At 35.8% G+C, this 22727-nt stretch overlaps 1 protein-coding gene and 1 pseudogene across 22 annotated transcripts in view; both read right to left on the bottom strand.

The window, feature by feature from the left end:
* The window catches only part of KHDRBS2 (KH RNA binding domain containing, signal transduction associated 2), a 589140-nt gene that overhangs the window by 94329 nt on the left and 472084 nt on the right, over positions 1 to 22727 (bottom strand). The window lies entirely within an intron of this gene.
* LOC144317877 (actin-related protein 2/3 complex subunit 2 pseudogene) lies at positions 3200 to 4165 on the bottom strand (annotated as a pseudogene).

Here is a 22727-nt window from a genome sequence, read left to right as displayed (position 1 = left end):
ATTGTGATGTTGCCAGCCTTGCTTTTCTTTTTTAAGATTGCTTTGGCTATTTGAGGTCTTCTATGGTCACAAAATTTTAGGATTGTTTGTTCTAATCTGTGAAAAATGCTATAAAATTTCAGGATAGAAAATCAATATACAGAAATCTGTTGCATTTCTGTACAACAATAATGAAGCAGCAGAAAGAAAAATTAAGGAATCAGTCCTATTTATAATATCACCAAAAACAATAGGATACCTGCAAACAAACATAACCAAAGAGGTGACCTATATTCTGAAAACTATAAAACACTGATGAAAGAAAGATGACACAAAGAACTGGAAGACATTCCATGCTTATGAATTGAAAGAACAAATAATGTTAAAATGTTTATTCTACCCAAAGCAATCTACACATTTAATGCAATCCCTATCAAGGTCCTCCAGGATTCTATTGCTTTCCATACCTTGTCTTTTTGAGTAGTCTAGACCAATTGTTTTGTAGGCTGTCCCATATTCTGAATTTGATTATTCATTCTCATAATTACATTTTGCTTCAATATTTTTGAAAGAATACTGCATATGTGATATTGTGTTGAGCACTTATCTGACTGCAAATTTTTAAATTCTAATCTCACACTGGATCGATTAACTGAATATAGAATTTTAGGCTGAAAAATGATTTTCAGTCAGAATTTTTGAGGACTTCGATTCAGTGTTTTCATCACTACATATTGGTGCTGAGAATTCCTGCTACTTATGTGTGACCCAGTTATTTCATTTCACTTCTTTTCTTTCCTTTCTGGATGCTTTTATAAATTTTATCTCTGGTGTTCTGAAATTTTAAAATGTTTTGTCTATATGTGTGTCTCTTTTCATTCAATATGCTGGGTATTCAATGAGCTCTTTCAGTTGTGGGAGTTTGTGTTCTCCAGTTCTGGCAAATTTCACTGTACTTTTCTTCTCTCTAGTACTCTTTTAAGTTAAATATTGGATCTTCTGCATTGGTGCATTAATTTTATCTTTGTGTCTTATGTGATATCTCTTACTCTTTTTTACTCAATGAGAGAATTCTATAAATTAATCTCTCAACCATCCTATAAGATATATAACTTTATTTACATACTTATACCCTCGCAACACATGCACATGTATACACACATATTAACAACTATGAGAGGGTGCACAGGAGGTTCCTGTGTTCTTAGGTGAAATTTAGGCATCCTTATTCTCAACTCAAGACTTCATCTCTCCTTGGGTGGAACAACAGCTAACATCACAGCTGGAATTTCTCATAATTTCTCATAGCTGACACAGGCCAGGCAATGTAGCTCTCTATCGTGGGGATCACTGGACCAGTAACTAGGGCATTAACTGTATTTGCCACACGTGTCTCAGGGGTTGCATGCAAATTTTCAAGCACCCATGCTGTTATTCTCCACCAAAATTCTAAAACTATGGCTTCATTAACCCTCAGTTGTTACTCAGGACTCAAGAGCTCTAGCTTCTAACAGGAAGCCAGCAAGTTTTGTTTAGTCATGTTTTCATGCTACAAGAGCCAAGGCAGAGAAGCAGTTACAAATCTTCAGAGCTTGTAACCCCCTAAATGTCCTATGTTTTCCCTGATTCTATCTGTTGAAACACTACCACTGTCTAAAGGTTATGTTATATTATACAATCTCTAGGAAGATTTTCCTGCTTCTTTCAAGCTTATGGTAACTCCCTATCCTCTGAATTCTAACAGCCTGTTTTTGTTGCTTTTAAATCTCACCAGTACTTAGAATGTACTCAATGTACTAAACATCTATTGTATTTTGTTTTTACAATTTTCTCTCTTTTTAGGATTGACACTCTTGAAGGGCATGGATCATATCATAATCACTTTTTTTGATGCCTTATGGTGCTTAGCATAGTTTATTCCATAGAGTATTTTCTCAATAAATATTTATCAAATTGTTAAATTAGCTCAAAGGAGAGTAGATATGGATTCACTCAGATTAATCACCACTAAAAAAGAAATATTTCAAATGGGCAGCCCCGGTGGCATAGTGGCTTAGCGCCACCTGCAGCCCGGTGTGTGATCCTGGAGTCCCGGGATCCAGTCCTACAGTTGGGCTCCCTGCATGGAGCCTGCTTCTCTCTCTGCCTGTGACTCTGCCTCTTTCTCTCTATGAATAAATAAATAAAGTCTTAAAAAATAAGAAATATTTCAAATGGTGATTATACAGTAGTATTATCTCTATTTATGAAGAATAGCTTTACCATTTAGCATATGGAAGGCTATTTTCCCTCCTCACTTACACTTTTACTTTTTTTTTTTTTTAAGTCTTATAAGAAAATCCATAAAACCTATAGAAATCTTTCCTGGCAATGCACAATTTCATAAGGTATGAAGTGCAGTGGTCCCAAATAATTGTCCTTATTATAAAAGGGAAAGTAAATGTGGATACTTATACATAATCTATTTTTGTTTTCTAACACTTGATATAAGTATTTATGTAGCTTTCTTAGGACATGTAAAATTATGAATCATGCTGGTAATGTCTCAGATAAATCGGTAAAATAGATATGCTCCCTAAAAAGCCAGTATCTGCAAGAGATTCAACTTAAATATGAATATTCAACTAAGAAATCAAAACATATTTCCCATTTTTGCTCCATTGTTTTCTGCTGTTTCATTTGAAAAAATGACTATTTTTTTGAGTAATCTCTACACCCAAGGTGAGGCTCAAACTCACCACCCTGAGTTCAAGAGTCACATGCTCTACTGACTGGGCCAGCCAGGTGCCCCTGAAGAAATTACTATCTTATGTCTTAGCTTATTTACACGTTTGACCTAAAAATTATTACTTTTTTTTAAAGATAGAAAGGATTTCTTTATTAATGACCCCAACCTATTTCTTTACATAGAGGAGTTTTGAATTCAAATACTTAGGAGAAGACAAGTTAAGACTGCGTTATCCTGCAACTCATTACCAGTAACATATTGCAAAGTGAAACAGCTTGGAAAAGGGGGAGGAAGGCAAGGTGAGTGAAGGAGGAAAGATAAAGCAAAGGAATTAAGTTGATCAAGTGGAATTCTTTTTTTTTTTTCTCCTTATTTTAATTCTTGAAACTATGAAGTCCTTGCAAGCACAGCTAGTTTCTGCAGATTATTTTCCAAACATGTTAAAATGGAACCCAAATGGAGAATCTCTTAAGAACCTGAAGAGGTGCAACATTAAAAGCTATTATTATCCAGTAGCAAGTGTTCAAGCCTTCCGCTGCAGCCACCTCCTCCTCCTGTTCCCAAGATCCAGCAGTATGAATACGTCTTCCTCGTGGTTGTTTTCATTTCTTTTTTCTTGGCATCTGGGCGTGCACAGTTCAGCTCTTTGACGATGTGTTTGTTTTTGCCTGCATTGTGTGAGAAGATAGGCTGTAGAGCACTTGACGTAGTAATGCAGATTGTCCTGGAACCTGTGGATCAGGTGGCTGGTGTCTCAAGCACTGGCATTGGTGTGGTGAACAGTACAAAGGTAATATAACCAGTGTTGTCACCCACCATAGCCTCCATTTCTTTCAGCTCCAGAGGAGGTTCCCGGTAGCTAAAGAGGACCTATGGGGCTGTGTGGCTGGCTCCATGTCCTCCTTTGAACTCCTGCATGAACACTTTTCCAATGACCACATCGTCATCATCCTTAAACACTGTGCTGAAGATTACTGTGACTCTGTCCTTTTTAGACTGAACATACATGGTCTCATCATCCCTATAATGGATAACTGCCCTGTTCTCTCCTTCCTTGTGGTTTCTTGAAATTGGAAGTATTTCTCAAAGACGGAGGCAAAACAATTGAGTTTCAAGATGCCAGTCTGATGGACAATGGAATCCTTGGATGCTGGCAGATTTTCGAGATCATATGATAAAAAGACATTGTATCCTGATTTGGGATTTACTAAGAAACTCTCGTACACCCTCTTTAGTAACTCATCAGCACTATGTGCCCAAAGTTCCTTGTAGAATTTCAAAGATACACTGACCATCACTTTTGTTTTGTCTCAATTGGGATTTGAAATATGATAGGGGACTCCATCGAAATCTGCAAATGTTACTTTTGCTTCTGGTTTGTTATCAGCGGCCACATTTTTTGACCTTGAGCCTGAGCGTCTCCTTGATAATGCAGTTGTTAATCTTTAGCAGGATCATGGTATCGGCTGAATCTGGAAGCCTAAACCCAGCCTGCCCAGCCAGGGCACCAGTCCAAGACTATTTCAGTTGCTAACTAAATTATCAAGGTCTCAGAGTAGAATTTCCTACATCTGATGTCCCAATAAAAGCAAAAAAACCACCTTCCACAATTAAAAGTTTTAATTTTATTTCTTCCTAGCTCAAGATAGATGATTTGGCATCTTTCGCAAAAAAACAAAATACCCAAGGAAAAAAGATTTTTTTTTCTTCTGGAACATGGCTATGAAGAATATTTCTTCTATCTTGAATTCCTTCATATTTGTGCAGTTATAAATTCTTCAGTTTCCTATTCTTTGAACCAAATAAAGGCAGACCCTTATAAGATCCTTAAGAAATACAATCTTGGCTGTTTTCCAGATCTTCACCGAATCCTCTAAAATTTTCTTCCGTTACAATGTGAAGTGTAGCCTGATGTGAAGGCTTGAGCAGTATGAAAGAAGAGGATGATTTCTTTGTAGTTTCCTATGAATTATAGGTTAATTTATACATACACTTTATGAGTTTTGGGCAAGGCAGCATATAGGATAGATGTGTATTACTATCAACACATAGTTATACAAAGCCCTTTTCAAATAGGCTTCAGAAAACATATTTCTCTGACATGCCTACTAATTTTTCAATTTGGTTTAAGCACTCCATCTTGAATCATGATTTCTGCACCAATTTTGGGTTTCCTAATCTAAATAATATTGGCTCTCTCTCTCTCTATAGGCTTAAAATAATAGTAATTCACCAGACTATATATTAACTACCGAATTTATTACCCAGGTAAGAGAGATAAAGAACAAGACTTAATTCCTGTCTTTGAGGTTCTAGGCCTGTGCATTCTGATAAATGTTTAACAAATGCCTCTTCAAAAACAAGTTTATGCATGTTTGTATTTGTGTGATATGTGTGTATACATAATTTAACTATAAATTTTAGTGACATTAGCACACAGTTTGCAAATAAAAATCAAATTTATAAATATGTATAAATTTAATTAATACTGGGATCCCTGGGTGGCGCAGCGGTTTGGCGCCTGCCTTTGGCCCAGGGCGCGATCCTGGAGACCCGGGATCGAATCCCACATCGGGCTCCCGGTGCATGGAGCCTGCTTCTCCCTCTGCCTGTGTCTCTGCCTCTCTCTCTCTCTGTGACTATCATAAATAAATAAAAAAAATTAAAAAAAATGTAATTAATAAAGTTTTATATTTAATTTATATTAAAATAAAATTTATAGCATACAACTTACAGATAAATATCTAATTTTTTTTAAGATTTATACATATATAACTTCAGTGTGACTTGCTATCCCTTGTAAAATCAGGATTTATAATTCTGACATCACAATGATCCCACAATAAATCATAACACAGATAAAACATGATTACTATCTTTTATTTCCAAGACACTCTACGAATTTTAATTAGCATAAATAAACAAAGAAAATACGATTAGGAACATCTTAATAAAACTGTTGAAAATCGAAGTCTAAAGGCATCTAGGAAAAACCAGTACATGATCCTTCAAAATGAACAAAAAGAGACAAAGAATTTTTCAATATAAATGATGGAAGCAAGAAGACAATGGAATGACATCTCCTGTGTGATTACTGATGTACGAAAGATGTTAGGGATTGAAGTTGATGGCCAAGAAAGAATTCCTGTGACATCTTTGGTGCAAAAGGTGATTTTATTTATTTGAGAATCTCTAGCTAGAGATTCTCTAGGTGCACAGACACCAAACCAAAACATTTTGACAAAAATGGAAATATAAATAAATGATATATTAAATTTCCTCGGTATATGGAGGTTTTTTAACCAGCTCTCACTTGCGGAATTTTTGAAGATTTCTTATAACTCAAAAAGAGAATTATCACTCATGATAGTTTAGGACTTCTTTGATCACAGTTTAGATATGCATACACATGTTTGCAAAATATTAAATCATGTTACTGACAATTTGGCTAATGATTGTTGTAATGAATTTACCTATTTAAAATGTCGAGTTGGATCATATAAAATTGCCATGTTTTTAGGTAAAAAATGACAAATATTAGCAATTTTCTATATTGCAACCTGATACTAATATTAGAAACTATAATAACCAACATGTTTTTATTAACTAAAGAGAAGCAAAAATGTCTTATGATGCTAGTAAATAATTGTGGCTTCCAGAAAAAAATCATTTAGAAATTTAAATGAAATGAAATATAATCCTCATTCTGTTATATACCTATACTTTCTTCGAAGACTTTTATTTTTTTAAATCTTTTTTTAAAAATTTGTATTTATTTATGATAGTCACAGAGAGAGAGAGAGAGGCAGACATAGGTAGAGGGAGAAGCAGGCTCCATGCACCGGGAGCCCGACGAGGGATTCGATCCCGGGTCTCCAGGATCGCGCCCTGGGCCAAAGGCAGACGCTAAACCGCTGCACCACCCAGGGATCCCATCTTCGAAGACTTTTAAATTTAACAAGCACTAGTGATGGATTTAGCATTTGGCCATTAATCTCATTTCAGGCTTTATTTTCTGTTGAAGGTCAGTGGGTTTTAAAAAAATAAAAGGAAATAACATGGAATTTTCTAAAATAATTGAGAGAAAAAGAAAATAAAGACAAGCATGCAATCAGGAATCATTAAATACTCTAGAATTAAGCAATTTAATTATGAGAGTCAAGATCATAAATTTGTCACCAAACACTAAAATACTAGTAGGCACCCAAGCAATTTGCAAATGCTGCCCTTTATTGGTATTGAATTTAATTAACCGGTCAGATAGGAACTTGACATTTAACTTTCTTTATGAAGTATGGCTAATTTTTATAAACATATGTTCTTTTCTTAACTTAATAAGTTAAATCATAAAATGCATAGAATGTCCACTTCATATATGATCTTTTGTTATTTTAATAACACTTCCTGGTAATAATATACATTTAAAAAATTCACAAAATATTATTTAAACAAAAAACTAAACACAGAATGCCAATGTTATAATAGTATTCCCATAGGATGTAACAATCAATGCTAATGACAAGTATCTTCTAAATTATGAACTATTTATGCTTTCTCATGTTTCTTTTCTTAAAAGTTTTATTTTTATTTGAATATCTCCCTGCTTTTTGTCATACATTCCCTGTGGTGCTGTATAGATGAATTTCTTACAGAAAGGATTTTAATAGTATCTCCTTTTCTTTTTTCCCACTGAAAGAAGGGCTGCCTATTACAGATTGCTGGTTGGTTTGTAGCAACATGGCTATACCCCCCAATGTGTAGCTTTTGTTACTGATGCAGTAGGTCAGTTCACTCACTTGCTATGGGAAGTCATTATCTGTTCAAAACCATCCTACAGCATAAGGGTCCATATAATTGGTGGGGATTCACTGCACCTAACAGTCTGGCTCTGCAACAAGGCAAAACTGGAATTTTCATAAAGTTTTCTATGGAGATCAGTGAATAAGTCCCTAATTAGGGATATCCTATAATACCTCCATTTCCTGTCTAGATTGTAGCTATTGATCAGTTTTTCCATATATATGTACACTCTACATGAAGGTTAGACATTGCATATTTCTGAGACCTAACTTCTTTGGAAATTAAAAGCTCCCAAAGAACTGTAAGACCATCTCTAACAGCCATCAAAATGCATATTCTACACTACAAAATTAATCTCTGGGGAGACTAATTCTAACTTATTTTTAAAAAGATTTTATTTATTTATTCATGAGAGACAGAGGGAGAGAGAGAGAGAGAGAGAGAGAGAGAAGCAGAGACACAGGCAGAGGGAGAAGCAGGCTCCACGCAGGGAGCCCGATGTGGACTCAATCCTGGGTCTCCAGGATCACGTCTGGGGCTGAAAGCGGTGCTAAACCGCTGAGCCACCCGGGCTGCTCTAATTCTAACTTGAATAAGCCCAATAAAATCAAGTAACAAACCTCAGCAGGTGCATATGGAGGTTATGTATATTTAAATATAAAATAAATAATATCACATTCACATGAACACCATTTGGATTTGTATACAGCAAGCATGTATTGGGAGACCATTAAATGCCAGGAGGTGAAGTGCTTGTTCACACAGAACATCCTTAAAAATCTAATCAACCCAATAAGGTATGTCCTATATCTTTTTACCCATTTTAGAGATTCGGAAACAGAAATAATTTCATGAGGTCATAGCCCATAAGCAAATGGCCTGGCTAGAATTCAAATGCAGTCTCTGACACTGTCTAGTGCTTAATCTTTAATCATTTACTGAAGGCCTAATATCATTAATGGCAAATGTAATTCTCATGACAACTTTAAAATGTCTTTTAAAATGATGAGTATGTAATTTAAAATATTTATTTTAATTTTATTATATTTATTTATTCATGAAAGACAGAGAGAGAGAGAGAGAGAGAGAGAGGAACAGACGCAGGCAGAGGGAGAAGCAGGCTCCATGCAGGGAGCCCGACGTGGGACTTGATCCTGCGTCTCCAGTTCACACCCTGGGCTGAAGGTGGCACCAAACCGCTGAGCCACCTGGGCTGCCCGATAATTGTTTTAGAGCAGTTTTTTATCTTTAAATGTTAAGAATCCTGCACGGTCTGAGGCTTTAATCTGTTACACATTAACAAGCTTAGTACTGTTTCATGGATGCTGGCAGAAAACTTAAGGCTTCTTGGTCAGAAACAAGGGTCTTCATAACTCATAATAGAGTAATAACCAGAACTTCATATTGGCTTGTGCCAGTTGTTTCATGTGTCCACCACCCAGGGGCAGCGCAGGCGTGGCCAGGTTGGATTCTTTATATTCATTGGGTTGTGTTACAGGGGAGGGACAGTAAACTTAGGGGGATCTTAAACTAAGCAAAAGCAAAACCACTGTTTGTCTAGGGGAGAAGTTACCTCATCCCTCAGTGTTTCTTGTTGAAAACACAGTCCTAAAAAATAACATGGGTAATACTATGCTTGGCATACACAGGCAGAAAGTGCAAAGGTAGTCAGTGACCATGGCAGATTGCTTCTCCCAAGAAGAGATAAACAAAATACATTAAACCTAGGAGTCCTTTAGAAGTAATTTGCAGTACTGAAGAAAGATTATTATACTGTTTCCTTATTTATGGAATATCTAAAGGCCAGGTTAGCAGATGATAATAAGTGCCTTTAATTTGATCTCTTCAGCAAAATTTAATATACTTTCTCTTTTTTTTTAATTTTGCATTTCTTTTGCCTCCTGGATTTCTATAATGTTTTAACTAAAGGGAATGTGAGCCAACACAGTCTTTTTCCATTAGTAACAATAAACGTTGTCAATTATGATATACAATTTCCTAAAACATAGATACACATTTTTAGTGAGACTCCTAGCTCCTGCTGAATATTAACATTTTTACCATAATGGCTTCAAATTGGCTTCTCTTTATTGAAAAAAAAAGACTAAAAATTAATTTCCAGAATTTTATAAGTTTCAAAGTTCATTTATCTATATTTTTGGTGATCAATACTATTAAATGTGGCTTAGCTTTCCAAGTAGGTAACTTTCATTCAAGAACATGTTTTTTAAATTTTTTGTTAAGAAACTGTATAATAAACCAAAGTACATCACAAACCCTAATAAAAATAATAAAACTTGGTGAAGACAGAGGGAAGTAGCAGCTATTTACACAATGCTTCCATGGGGGCAGCTGGATGGCTCAGTCGGTTAAGAGTCTGCCTTGGCTGAAGTCATGATCCCAGGGTCCTGGGATGGAGCCTGGCATTGGGCTCCTTGGTCAGTGGGGAACCTGCTTTTCCCCCTTCCCTCTGCCTGCCACTCCCCCTCCTGTGCTTTCTCTCTCTCTTTGTCAAATAAATAAATAAACAAGATCCTTTAAAAAAGTGTTTCCATGGTATAGTTTAAATTAGATATCCTATAATATTTTAGTTATTTTCCCTAACATGCTATGAAAGGTTGTTAACTTTGCGCTTCTTGAGAAGATTCATTTGTCAGTAGGGTTCATTCCCCTAACCCAATTTTAAAAATGCCTTTTAACACTTTGGAAATCAGGCAGCTCAATCTAGTTAATGAACAGAACTATGACTAATGAAGCTAGAAGTTTACAGTAATATACTAATGAATGTTATTTACTAATGGATCCATTTTAAATGTGCTAATGCTTTATGTACTTCGGATCATAAGCATCAATCCTGCTTTAGAATAGACCTCAAGGCAAATGCTTTAAAATCAGTGTTATAAGTCTCTAAGGCCTTTTAACTCACTCAACAAGAAAAAAGATAAAATTGGTAAACCCTGTCATGACTAAGAACAGGATCAAGTTTTAGAAGACAATTCATGTTTTTCATTCATAAGTACCAAAGGTTAAAGATGAATAGCAGAGCACTGTCATACCTTAATATATTTCTAATCATAGGTATCTAGTAGGCTGGCCACACAAGGGGAGAGTTTCTTTTTTTAAATGTCTTTTTACTTTCAATAATCTATATGGTATTTTGAGGTTGTTACTGTTTTAGGCTCTAAGAAAGTAAGGTCTAATAAGTTGTTAGCATCATTGTAGCTGATCTGACTCAAATGATCTGATTCAACCTGTGCCTGTACCTGTATGGTAGGGGATACATTAGAAAATAAAACAAAACAGAAGCCAAAAATTTAAAATCCCATAATGATTCTTGCCACACTTCTTAGTGATATGATTTTGGTTGTGAAAAAAAGGGATTTTATTTCTTTTGAAGATTTTTATTTATTTATTCATGAGACACACACATACACACACACAGAGAGAGAGAGAGAGAGAGAGAGAGAGAGAGAGAGGCAGAGACACAGGTAGAGGGAGAAGCAGGCTCCATCTAGGGAGCCCGACATGGGACTTGATCCTGAATCTCCAGGATCCGGCCCTGGGCTGAAGGCGGCGGTAAACCGCTGAGCCACTGGGGCTCCCCCAAAAAAGGGATTTTAATAGCTTGTAGAATATGAGTATGATGGCATGATGTATCAGTTTAATATTTTTCAGTATTTCTTCACCAAAACTATTTGAGCTCTGATCTCTAGTAACATTTTTTTCAATTAAAAAACAATTTAAGAATCTATCATTTACATTCATAAATAAAGCAATTTTGGTATTTAGTTTTATACAATTATCACTTTCTAATAAAGTATTCACTAAGCAAATGCATATCAAAATGAAATAATGATTTCATATAAGCCAGGTAAGTAATCTTCATTTCTGTGGTGATTTTTTTCCTGTTATATGGTACTATATATAATAAAAATTCCTTTATTATCCAAAAGGGAAAGCATCTCTAATCTTTACAGATTTCTACGGTTAGAAATACAGCAAGATATAACAGTGCTTTTCTTATCATCCTTAACCTTTTGATACTTCTAGTGAAAAACATGAGTTGTCTTTTAAAACTTGGTCCTGTTCTCAGTCTTTACATGTTGCAACAATTTTATTTTCCTGGATTTTTTTTCTGTTTCAGCAGTGCTTATTTTCAAAATGGAGAAAATACAGACATTCACATTAACTCAATAATACAATATTTATTTTGACATTGAGTTTGGGAGGGGTCTCACTGCTGAATTAAGTTTATTTCTGATCTTTACTATTCTACTTTTTAAACTACTCTCACTTATTCTGGTCAGTTTCCTTTTCCTTTTCCTTTTTTTTTTCTTTCTTTCTTTCTTTCTTTCTTTCTTTCTTTCTTTCTTTCTTTTTCTTTCTTTCTTTCTTCTTTCTTTTAGATAGCTCAAGCTCTCCTTTTGGCTCATGATTAAGAGGTATCTTGGAAACTTGAAGTGTGGCAGGCTGAGTGGCAAGGACCCTCCATATTCATTGCAACCAGATTAGCTATATTCGAAGTTTTACATGAGGTTTCTTTAAAAATATTCAATCTAAAAAGTTTCATAAACCATTCTCCTTTATTAAACATCTTCACATGTTCTATTGTAACTCCCAAATGTCAGCTCCTTGGGCTAAAAATATCAGTTTGTGGGCAGCCCGGGTGGCTCAGAGGTTTAGTGTCTGCCTTTGGCCTAGGGCATGGTTCTGGAGTCCTGGGATCGAGTCTCCGCATCAGGCTCCCTGCATGGAACCTGCTTCTCTCTCTGCCTGTGCCTCTGCCTCTCTCTCTCTCATGAATAAAAAATAAAATCTTTAACAACAAAAATATCAGTTTGCCTTATAGAAACTCAAATTTGTATCAAAGGGTCATTCAGATTACGGTATTATTCTAGTAGTCATTCGTTAACTCTGAGGTTATTAATTTCTTTCTGAATTTAACATTGCATTGGCTTATAATGTCACAATTCCTGTTGTATTTCATACTTGGAGACTTTATATATACTGGGTAGTGCTTTCCAATGGATATTTCTGTGATGATGGAAATTTCCTGCATTCTGTGCTGTCCAATATGGTAGTCATCCCCAGATGTAGCTGTAGCTGTTGAGTACATAAATGTGGCTAGTGTGACTGAAGAACTGAATTTTTAATTTTATTTCATTTTAATTAATTTTAATTTTAAAATTAAGGGCCATATGTGGCTTCTGAGTGCCATAGTGAGTACTGAAGCACTAAGCAAATCAATATATATAAAATATTCAGCTGCCAGAAATTTTTTAATGCCTGTTTTCTTTTTCAGTTTAAAGCTAACCAAAGAAGGAGTAAAAGGATTTAGATTTTATAAATGATTTCATTTTGATAGCAAAAATGATAATATCTTTTGAACCTGCCATCCACTCTACCTCCATCTTTTCTGTATCATAGTGTGTATATATATATATATATATATAATATATATACATAATATATATATTATATATATATTATAAAGGTTTTATTTATTTATTCATTCATGAGAGACACAGAGAGAGAAAGAGAGAGAGAGAGAGGCAGAGACACAGGCAGAGGGAGAAGCAGGCTCCATGCAGGGAGCTTAATGCGGGACTCGATCCTGGGACTCCAGGATCACGCCCTGGGCTGAAAGCAGGCGCTAAACCAGAGCCACCCAGGGATCCCCTCATTGTATATATTATCACTGATTTTTTTTTTTTATCACTGATTTTTGATTTTGAGTGATTTTGTTTCCTAATGGACTGAGAACTTGGAGGGTATTTTCAGTAAGCTGACTTTTTGGGAGTATTCACAAATAAAATAAAGATACCATTAATGACACAATAATCTTTGATAGTTCTGAGAAAATTTCAATATGCAAACCTCCAAGCAACAGCAAAGAGCAAGGAGCTTAGAGGAAATGAAAAACACTTTCTGATTCTGCACCTATCCTTCTTATAATAATTTTTTTAAAAGATTTATTTATTTGAGGGAGAGAGCATGAGCACACACATGTGAGCAGAGGGAGGGGCAGAGAGAGAAGAAGAGAGAAAATTCCAAGCAGATTCCCACTGAGTGGGGACCTTGCAGGTTGTGAGCAACCCTGAGATTATGACTTGAGCCAAAATCAAGAGTCAGATGCTTAATCAAGTGAGCCACCCAGGTGCCCCCTCTTCTTATAATTATTTTAAAGAATTAACCAAAGAGGAGACAAATAAACCCATATATCTGAATCTTTGATGATTTAAAGACTGCTATTTTAAAGCAGCTTTTTTGTTGTCAGTTCTGTTATATTCCTTATTGTTCCTTTATAAACTAATAGAATGACCTCTGGGTTTTATGCTTAAGGAGGCTTTCGACATTCACAAAGTTGGTAATGAAGATTTAATTTTTTCCTCAAAATGAACTTTATTATTTTTGTAGTTTCTTGTTTTTATTTAAATTCTAGTAGTTAACATACTGTGTAATGTTACTGAAGAGTTATTTTAAGAATAAATAATATGTCTATGTAGAAAAGGGTAGAAGTCACCAGAAACATGTTACGTGTGATATTATCCATTTTTTTTTAAAGAACAAGAGCAATAAAACAACATTCTTGCCACAAGGAGGATATAAATATGGGGAGAAGAAAGTCGAGATTGAGTAAAGCATCACAAGAGATGAAAGGTCAGTTTTTTGTTTGTTAAGATTTTATTTATTTATTCATGAAAGACACAAAGAGAGAGGCAGAGGGAGAAGCAGGCTCCCTGTGGGAAGCCTGATGTGGGACTCGATTCCAGGACCCTGGGATCATGACCTGAGCCAAAGGCAGACACTCAACCATGGAGCCAACCACGTGCCCCAAAAGGTCAGTTTTTAAAAGTCTGTGTTATGCTTAAATCTGATACCAATGAATAAAGGCTAGTTTTGTTCTAGTAAATGGCAACAGAAATGAAAGAATCAGAATAGTGGTAGTAAGGCTTGTACAAAGACCCTTTTTAGCCATGTAGCACATAGTCAGCTTTTCTGAACTTCCATTGTTCTTTTTATCCAACCTTGATGGCAATGTCTAGGTACTGTCAGTTATGCCCACTCACATTGCTAATCCACCAGGGTGCTCTGCTCACCAGCTCTGGGCCATTTCTTTGGGAAGCAATCAAGTATTCCCAGACAAATCCATCTTCTGATTCTATGCCTCTATCTTTCCTTTCTAAGTTTTTAACATTTCTTTATTTGCCTCTCTCATATTTTCCTTGTTTACCAGGGAGTAACTACCTCTGTCTTCTCTTTTATGACCAAAAGAACAAGAGAAAAAAAAAAAAGTAGGAGGCAATAAATCATTCCAGGGATAGTCAAATTTGACAAATGTTATACTTCTTTCCAAGGTCAAATTCCTATGTTTCCGATTTTATCTTGAGTAGCCTTGCATATAAATGGCATTGTGATATGTCTGTAGTACAAACAAGGCAAACTATGATAGTAATTGTAGTGTTATTGCTATTATTAGCATAGCAAACAGAAATAGACATAAAATTTTACATTATTATATGTCATAGTACAGTAAATAATTTTGAGTGACATATTTTGGGATCTGTGCTAAACACTCTAAATAGATTACTCCATTTATTTTAGGTGGCTACTACTTTTATGTATCTTCATTTTACAACTGCGGCTATCCCTGTATGATTTCTAAGGTAAAGTACTAAGTAGGGGCATCTGGGTGGCTCAGTTGATTAAGCATCTGCCTTGGGATCGGGTCATGATCTCAGGGTTCTGAGTTGAACTCTGCGTGGGGCTCCCTGCTCAGGTGGGTCTGCTTCTCCCTCTACCCCTCCCCACTCCCCACTTGTGCTCATTCCCACGCATGCATGCCCTCTCTCAAATAAATAAAATCTTACAAAAAAAAAAAAAAAGTAACACACTAAGTACCTAAAGGCCCATTGGCTTAACTTATAAAGTTCTGGAATAACCTTGCATTTTCAAAATTTATACTCAATTTCTTAACTCCTGCCAACTACTAATACTTTCTATATATTGATTCCTACATCAGGGATAATAACTGTGTCCTATTACAAGAGCCCAAACTTTATAATCTGACACACAGATAGGAAAGATGCTCAGAGAAAAGGGGTCAGAACCATCAGCTAAATAACACAAGGCTAAAGGATGTCCATGATGCAATCCATCACATTTTGCTAAACATAATACCTAAATGCTGAATAGTGCTGGATTTCACCAGGAAAAAAGAGTTAAAAGCTGTTAATTCAATTCTAAGGATTAAGCAAATTGGTACACTCTGATGGAATGGCCCCCTGGCAGAAAAAAGGCTTGAGGGAAGTGTATTAGTTTGCTAGAGCTATTATAGTGAAATACCACAGACTGGGTGGTTTAACAGAAATTAGTTTTCTCATTGTCTTGGAGGCTAGAGCCCCAAGATCAATGTGTCAGAGATTTAGTTTTGTCTGAAGTCTTTCTCCTTGGTTTTCACATGGCTGCCTTCTCTTTGTGTCCTCATCTGACCTTTCCCCCATGTGTGCATTCCTGGTATCTCTGTCCCAAACTCTTGTCTCATAAGGACATAAGATATATTGGATTAGGGTTCATCCTAACAATCCCATTTTAACTTAATTACCTCCTTCAAGCCCCTATCTCCAGATATGGTAACATTCTAAAGTACTAGGTGTTACGGGTTCAACATATGAATTTGGGGTGGGCAACACACAATGCAGGCCATAATAGGGAGGCACAACACGTCACAGGCAAGAGTGGGAGGGCCCTGAGACCTCACAAGTCTAGGACTGCCTATAGGCCAAGTCTCCTCAGATTGCCCTGGGTCTGAAAGTCCCATTAAACATTTTGATGGAACTTAGATTGTTCTGCAAGATTAGGATTACTTTTCCCATTTTGCAGGTGAAAAGAGTAAGTTTCCTATTGTTTAAATAACTTGCTCAATATCTCAAGGATCAATAGATAGCAGACAAGATTTGATCTAGCTTTAGCTAGATTCTAAATCCTAATCTTTTTCCCTTAAATTAGTGTGCTAAATCTGCTTTTCTATAAACCAGATATCCAACACAATTGTAACTGAAATACAAAAAGATGTGTTACTCAATTGCATTATTTTTAAACTTTCATTCCATTAGCTTTCCCTAATATTTGTCTCTAATATTACAGGCTTTAACAAATTAAAAACCTAATTATTTCACTTGAAAAATATATTTTGAGTGTCTGCAAGGTGCCAGGCACTATTTCAGTGATTGTGATACATGAGTAAATAAAACAGAAATCTCCCCGTAAATTGAGATGATATTCTAGTTGGTGGCTTATAGTGGAGATAAAGAATAAACAAAGTGATTAAACTGAGTATGTATACATATTACGGTATATGGAGCTAAAAATCTAGAAAAAAATAGAGCCAAGTTTTTGGAATAGTAGGTGTGGAATTTTTATTTTTATTTTTTATTTTTATTTTTTTTTGGAATTTTTAATAAAGTAGTTGAGGCAGGCTTCCTGAGACAGGTTTAGAGTATTATTTGAATAAGATGTGTTTTGGACTGCAATAATAGTAACTTACAAAGAAGATGCAGAATTCACTGGGACTAAAAAAAATAAAAAAAAAAAAGAATTCACTGGGATTTAAGCTCTCAGCTCACTTTCACTGGCTATTGTATTCATGACCATTTTATTAATTGCCATGTATGTATATGAAAACCAACCAGAACTACACTGGGTTTGGTAATTCACAGACCGGATGGAAAGGCAGCTCTAGGAATGCAATAAACATGCCACTCATGTCTCACTCTCTCCCCTCTCTTTCCCTCTCTCTTTTATTTTCTCAGTTTCTCATTTCTCTTTGTCTTTTGGGCATCTCCACTTTACAGAGACCATGGGCAGCTGCTGCTCTGTAGTCACATTATTTAGCAGCTAACCAAAAAGAGAAGAAAGTTTCTCTCTCAGCTTCGGTTTTCAAACTTTAGTGATCATCGACGATCGTATGCCTCTTTGTACCTATCATTACTTCTGGGGTATGAGGAGTCGCGACCCAAATGGTCTGGTACCCTCAAAACTATGAGTGCTTCTCAGAAGGAAGAAGAAATATATATAAGTGGAATGTATATAAGCATCTTTCTTTAAGCACAGAAGAGATTATAACTTAAAGTCAGCTCCACTGAGTTAGTCAGTAATGGTTATGCTAAACAAATTGTGGATCATTTGTTTATATTTGTGTAGTGTTGAGATTTATATTTTCTCCCCCAGGGTGATATGGAAAGAGAAAAAAAAGTATGGAGATGGGAAGAAGTTTGGGGATCTGGCCTGACATGCAGAAAAACCTTCAAATCTGTTATGCACATCTCCAGTTAATGTGTGCTGTAAAAGGTGCAGTTGACTGATTAGGACTCCTAAAAATATGTCCATGAACTGATCCCAGGAATCTGTAAATGTCACTTTATTTTGAAAAAAAGGATTTTGCAGATACAATTAAGGATCTTGACATGAGGAGATTGTCCTGTATCATCTGAATGAGCTCTAAATATCATCACAAGTGCCCTTAACAGAGGGAGGCAGAGGGGCAGCCCGGGGGGCTCAGCGGTTTAGCGCCGCCTTCGGCCCAGGGCGTGACCCTGGAGACCTGGGATCAAGTCCCACATTAGGCTCCCTGCATGGAGCCTGCTTCTCTCTCTGCCTGTGTCTCTGCCTCTCTCTCTCTCTCTGTGTGTCTCTCATGAATAAGTAAGTAAAATATATTTTTAAAAAGTAGAGGGAGGCAGAGGTTGATCTCTCTCTCTCTCACACACACACAAACCCCACAAAGACAATGTGACCACAGAGGCAGAGGCTGGATTGATGCAGTTAGTCATAAGCCAAGGAATGCCGACAGCCACCAGAAACTAGAAATAAGAGTCTCTCCAGAGTTTCTAGAGGAAATGTACCCCTGCCAAGATCTTGATTTTGGACTTTAGACTCTTAGAGCTCTGAGAGAATAAAGTTTTATTGTTTTAAGCCACTAAATTTGTGGTAATTTGTTACAACAGCCATAGGTAACTAACACAGATTTGCAGGAGTCAAAGGCAACAATTTACCTAGAATTCTCAGCAAGCTGAGAACTAGGAGCTGTCTGCCTTAAAACACAATACCTGATCCAGGGGTTCTGGTGGGGGCCACGAAAAATACACTGATGCTATATCCCATTATTCACTAGTGGTCAGGACAGCATTTCAGTCTCGCGAGCTCACCAAGCACGCATCCTGTGTGTGCTACATACTTGTTCCGTAAGTGAGCAGGTGAGCTATACTTACTTCCCAGACTTGTCTCTCTCTAAATTGAGGCACAAGTTGGAGAATCGAGGGTTATAAACCCAGATTGTGTTTACAGCCACACGATGGCAGGATTTTAGGAATTCCTAGAAGTCACTGTCCTTCAGGTATGGACTATTGTCTTACATTTCTTTGCATCCATTCGATGCAGGGTCTTTAAAAAAAAAAAATTTAAAGATTTTATTCATGAGAGACACAGAGAGAGAGGCAGAGACACAGGCAGAGGGAGAAGCAGGCTCCATGCAGGGAGCCCAACATGGGACCTGATCCTGGGTCTCCAGGATCACGCCCTGGGCTGAAGGCAGCGCTAAACCGCTGAGCCACCCGGGCTGCCCTTGATGCAGGGTCTTACCTAGGTCTTTGCTCTTGGTTTTTATGTCTTTGCAATTGATTATTTGAAGAAAATGCTGCATTGGCTGTGGAAACTACTTACTAACTTTGGAATGGATGTAAGTCAAGAAATAATAGAAGCAAGAGAAAGTTAGGAGTGCATAGAGGAATCAGTACCAAGCTTGGATTTAAGGAAATGTTTCTTAAACTGTAACTTTGAATGCCAGTGTAAGGTGTTGAAATGATAGCAGTGTTTTTCAACCCATAGGGTTAATAATGGATGGGGGACATTTTCAATGTGAAGTTTCTCCAGAAATTTTTATTACAATTTTGATTTTAATACCAAATTTATAGTAGAAGTTAATATAACAATATTTGTTTGAGCCCAAATGATATTTTACATCTAACAAGTTAATATTTCATGGAATTTTGCAAAGATTACTCCAGGCACTCTGAATAGTTTGATATATATGGATTTATGTTATCCTATGCATAAGAAATTATTTTTATGCACAGGATGTATGAAAATAGAACACCAAAAGGGATTAGGTGTAACACACTTTTTAAAGAAATGCTTTAGAAGTTAGATATAAAAACAGATTAATAAAATCTCTTGATATTTTTCCTGGGCCCCATCCTGAGATTCTAATTTAAGCAGTCTGTACAAGGGACTGAGCATTGGGAAATTCTTAAAGTTCTCCAGATTACAGTAATGAACAGACAGATTTGGGAATTACTGTTTTGAAGTCTTATTAGGCCTAGACTATGGATGAAAGTTCCTAATGAGGCTGATTGTTCACCAAAACTAGCCTACAGAAAAACCCCCACATGAACAAAAAACAAAACAAAACAAAACAAAACAAAACAAAAAACCCAAAACCAGAGTCCGTAAGAAAATATCTGCCGAGAACCTCAGCAGTGCTTGACACCATCAACTTGAAATCATACATAAAAATCCGTAGATTCTTTTTAAAAATTTACTTTAATACTCAATTGATTACACTAATCAGCAGATAACTCAGATTGGAGAATGCTGATCAGGAATAAACAGCTCATTTTATGGAAATGTGAGACCCTAAAAAAATAGCTATTAAATAATTATCCCTTTTTCCTGTAACTTCTAGATTTTACTATCTGAACTTTTAACAGCTTAATTCAACTATAATTAACACTGGTATACCCCACAAAACACTTTTCAAATGTACAGTTTGACACAGGAATGCACAATCAAGATGATAAACCTATCCATCAGTCCCTGTCCCCAGGCAACCCCTGTATGGTTTTTGGTACTATAGATCAGTTTGCATTTTCTAGAATTTTATATAAATGATTTCATTCAGCATGTACTCTTTCATTTACCTTCTTTAACTTTGCATAATTATTTTGAGATCCATTCATGCCTTCGCTTTCATCAAAGTTCATTCTTTTTTATGGCTAAGTAGTAGTCTATGGGATCAGTTTACTTATCCATTAATCTGCTCCTCATGCCCTTGAGAAGAATGTGTAATGTGTTTATTCTGCTTTGGTAGTTTTCCCTATAAACAACAGGATGAGTTGGTAGTGTTGTTCAAGTCTCCTACACCCTTACTGATTTTCTGTTTACCTGTTCTGTCAGTTATTGAGAGAAGTATTGAAACTCTCCTATAATTGTTGATTTATCAGTTTCTTATTACAGTTCTCAGCTTTTACTTAAAGAATTTGAAGTGCTGTTATTAATGGATTAAAATTTAGGTTTATTATGTTTTATGATGTTATGTTATTGCTAATTTGCACCTTTATCATAGTGAAATTATCTTCTTCATCCTTTATAGTATACTTTGCTCTGAAAATTACTTTGATATTAAAATAGCCACTAAAACTTTTTAAATAGCTCTCTTGACATACTTATCATCATCAAGTTCTTTTGTTTACAGGATACAATACATTGTTTTTTGGTATATTTATGATACACAGCTGTCAGCACAAGCTAATTTTTAGATTTTCATCATCCTCTCAAAAAGTCTTGTGCCTATTAGCAATCACTCTTCATTTACCCCATTCCTGCAAATCCCTTATTTATCTAGCCAATAGCTAATCTAATTTCTTTTTTGTTTTTTAAGATTTTATTTATTTATTTATTCATGAGAGATACACAGAGAGAGAGAGGTGGAGACACAGGCAGAGAGAGAAGCAGGCTCCATGCAGGGAGCCTGATGTGGGACTTCATACCGGGTCTCCAAGATCATACCCTGGGCCAAAGACAGGTGGTAAACCGCTAGGCCACCCAGGCTGCCCACTAATCTCATTTCTATCTCTATAAATTGCCTATTCTAGACATTTAATATGGGCAGAATAACACATTCTTTTGTTGTGTTGTGACTAAAGACATAATCTATAGTCTTTTGTAATTGATATTTTTGAATATCATCCATGTGGTTACATGTATCAGCACTTCATTCTTTTTAATGACTAAATAACATTGCATTGTATAGAAATACTACATTTTGTTCATTCAGTCATCAGGTGATGAGTCCTTGAGTTGTTTCTACTTGGTTATCATGCATAATGCTTCATTGAATATCTGGCTACAACTTTTTGTTTGGTCATATGTTTCATTTCTTTTGGATATATTTCAAGGAAGAGAATTGCTAGATGTATGAGTAGCATTTTATGGAAGTGGCAAACTATTTTCCAATCTGGATGCACTGTTTTACATTTCCATTAGTGATGTATGGTAGGTTCCAGTTCTCTCACATGCCTCCCATCAACTTCCTTTTGATTAGTAGAATAGACAATACTATTACATCCTTTTCTATGTAACCTATTTGTATCTTTATATTTAAAGTACAATTTTTGTAGGCTGCATAAAGTGGGATCTTTTAAAATTATTCAATGGAACGATCTCTGTCTTTCAATGAGGTTTAGAACCATTTATATTTTGTGCCATTATTGACATGGTTAGGTTACAACTATCATTTTGCTATTTGTTTTCAATTTGCCCCATTTGTTCTTTGTTCCCTTAACTCTTTTCTGATGTCTCTTGAATTAATTTAGTATTTTTTAATCATCCAACTTAGTTTCCTTTGTTATCTTATTACTATTATTGTTATTTTGGTGATGTCTTTATACTGCATAGTATAAAATTTAGGTTATCACAATCTACTTTAATATGCTATTTACTACTTCATTATTGTATAATAGTCTTTAGTCTTCTTCCATATCTCCCCTACGGTGTTATGCTATTGTCATACAATTTATTTTCATATATCTCTTAATCAATTTTGTTTTTAAGCAATATAAATATTTAGGAAAACATGGGGCATCTGGGTGGCTCAGTTGGTTAAGTGTCTGCCTTTGGTTCAGGTCATGACCCCAGGGTACTGGAATCAAGCCTAGAATCTGGTTCTTTGCTCAGCAGGTAGCCTGCCTCTCCCTCTCCCTCTGCCTGCCACTCCCTCTGTTTGTGCTGGCTCTGTCAAATAATAAATAAAATGTTTTTAAAAAGAAAGAGAAACATATATTTGCTCATTTTGTATATTTATACTTATCTAGTGCTCTTCATTCCATGAGTAGATCCAGACTTCCATTTAGTATAACCATTTTACATCTGCCTAATGAACTAT

The sequence above is a fragment of the Canis aureus genome, chromosome 7 (assembly GCF_053574225.1).
Source record: "Canis aureus isolate CA01 chromosome 7, VMU_Caureus_v.1.0, whole genome shotgun sequence".
Lineage (NCBI taxonomy): Eukaryota > Metazoa > Chordata > Mammalia > Carnivora > Canidae > Canis > Canis aureus.
Note: the sequence above shows the minus strand (reverse complement) of the source record. Positions and strands in the feature narration are given on the sequence as shown.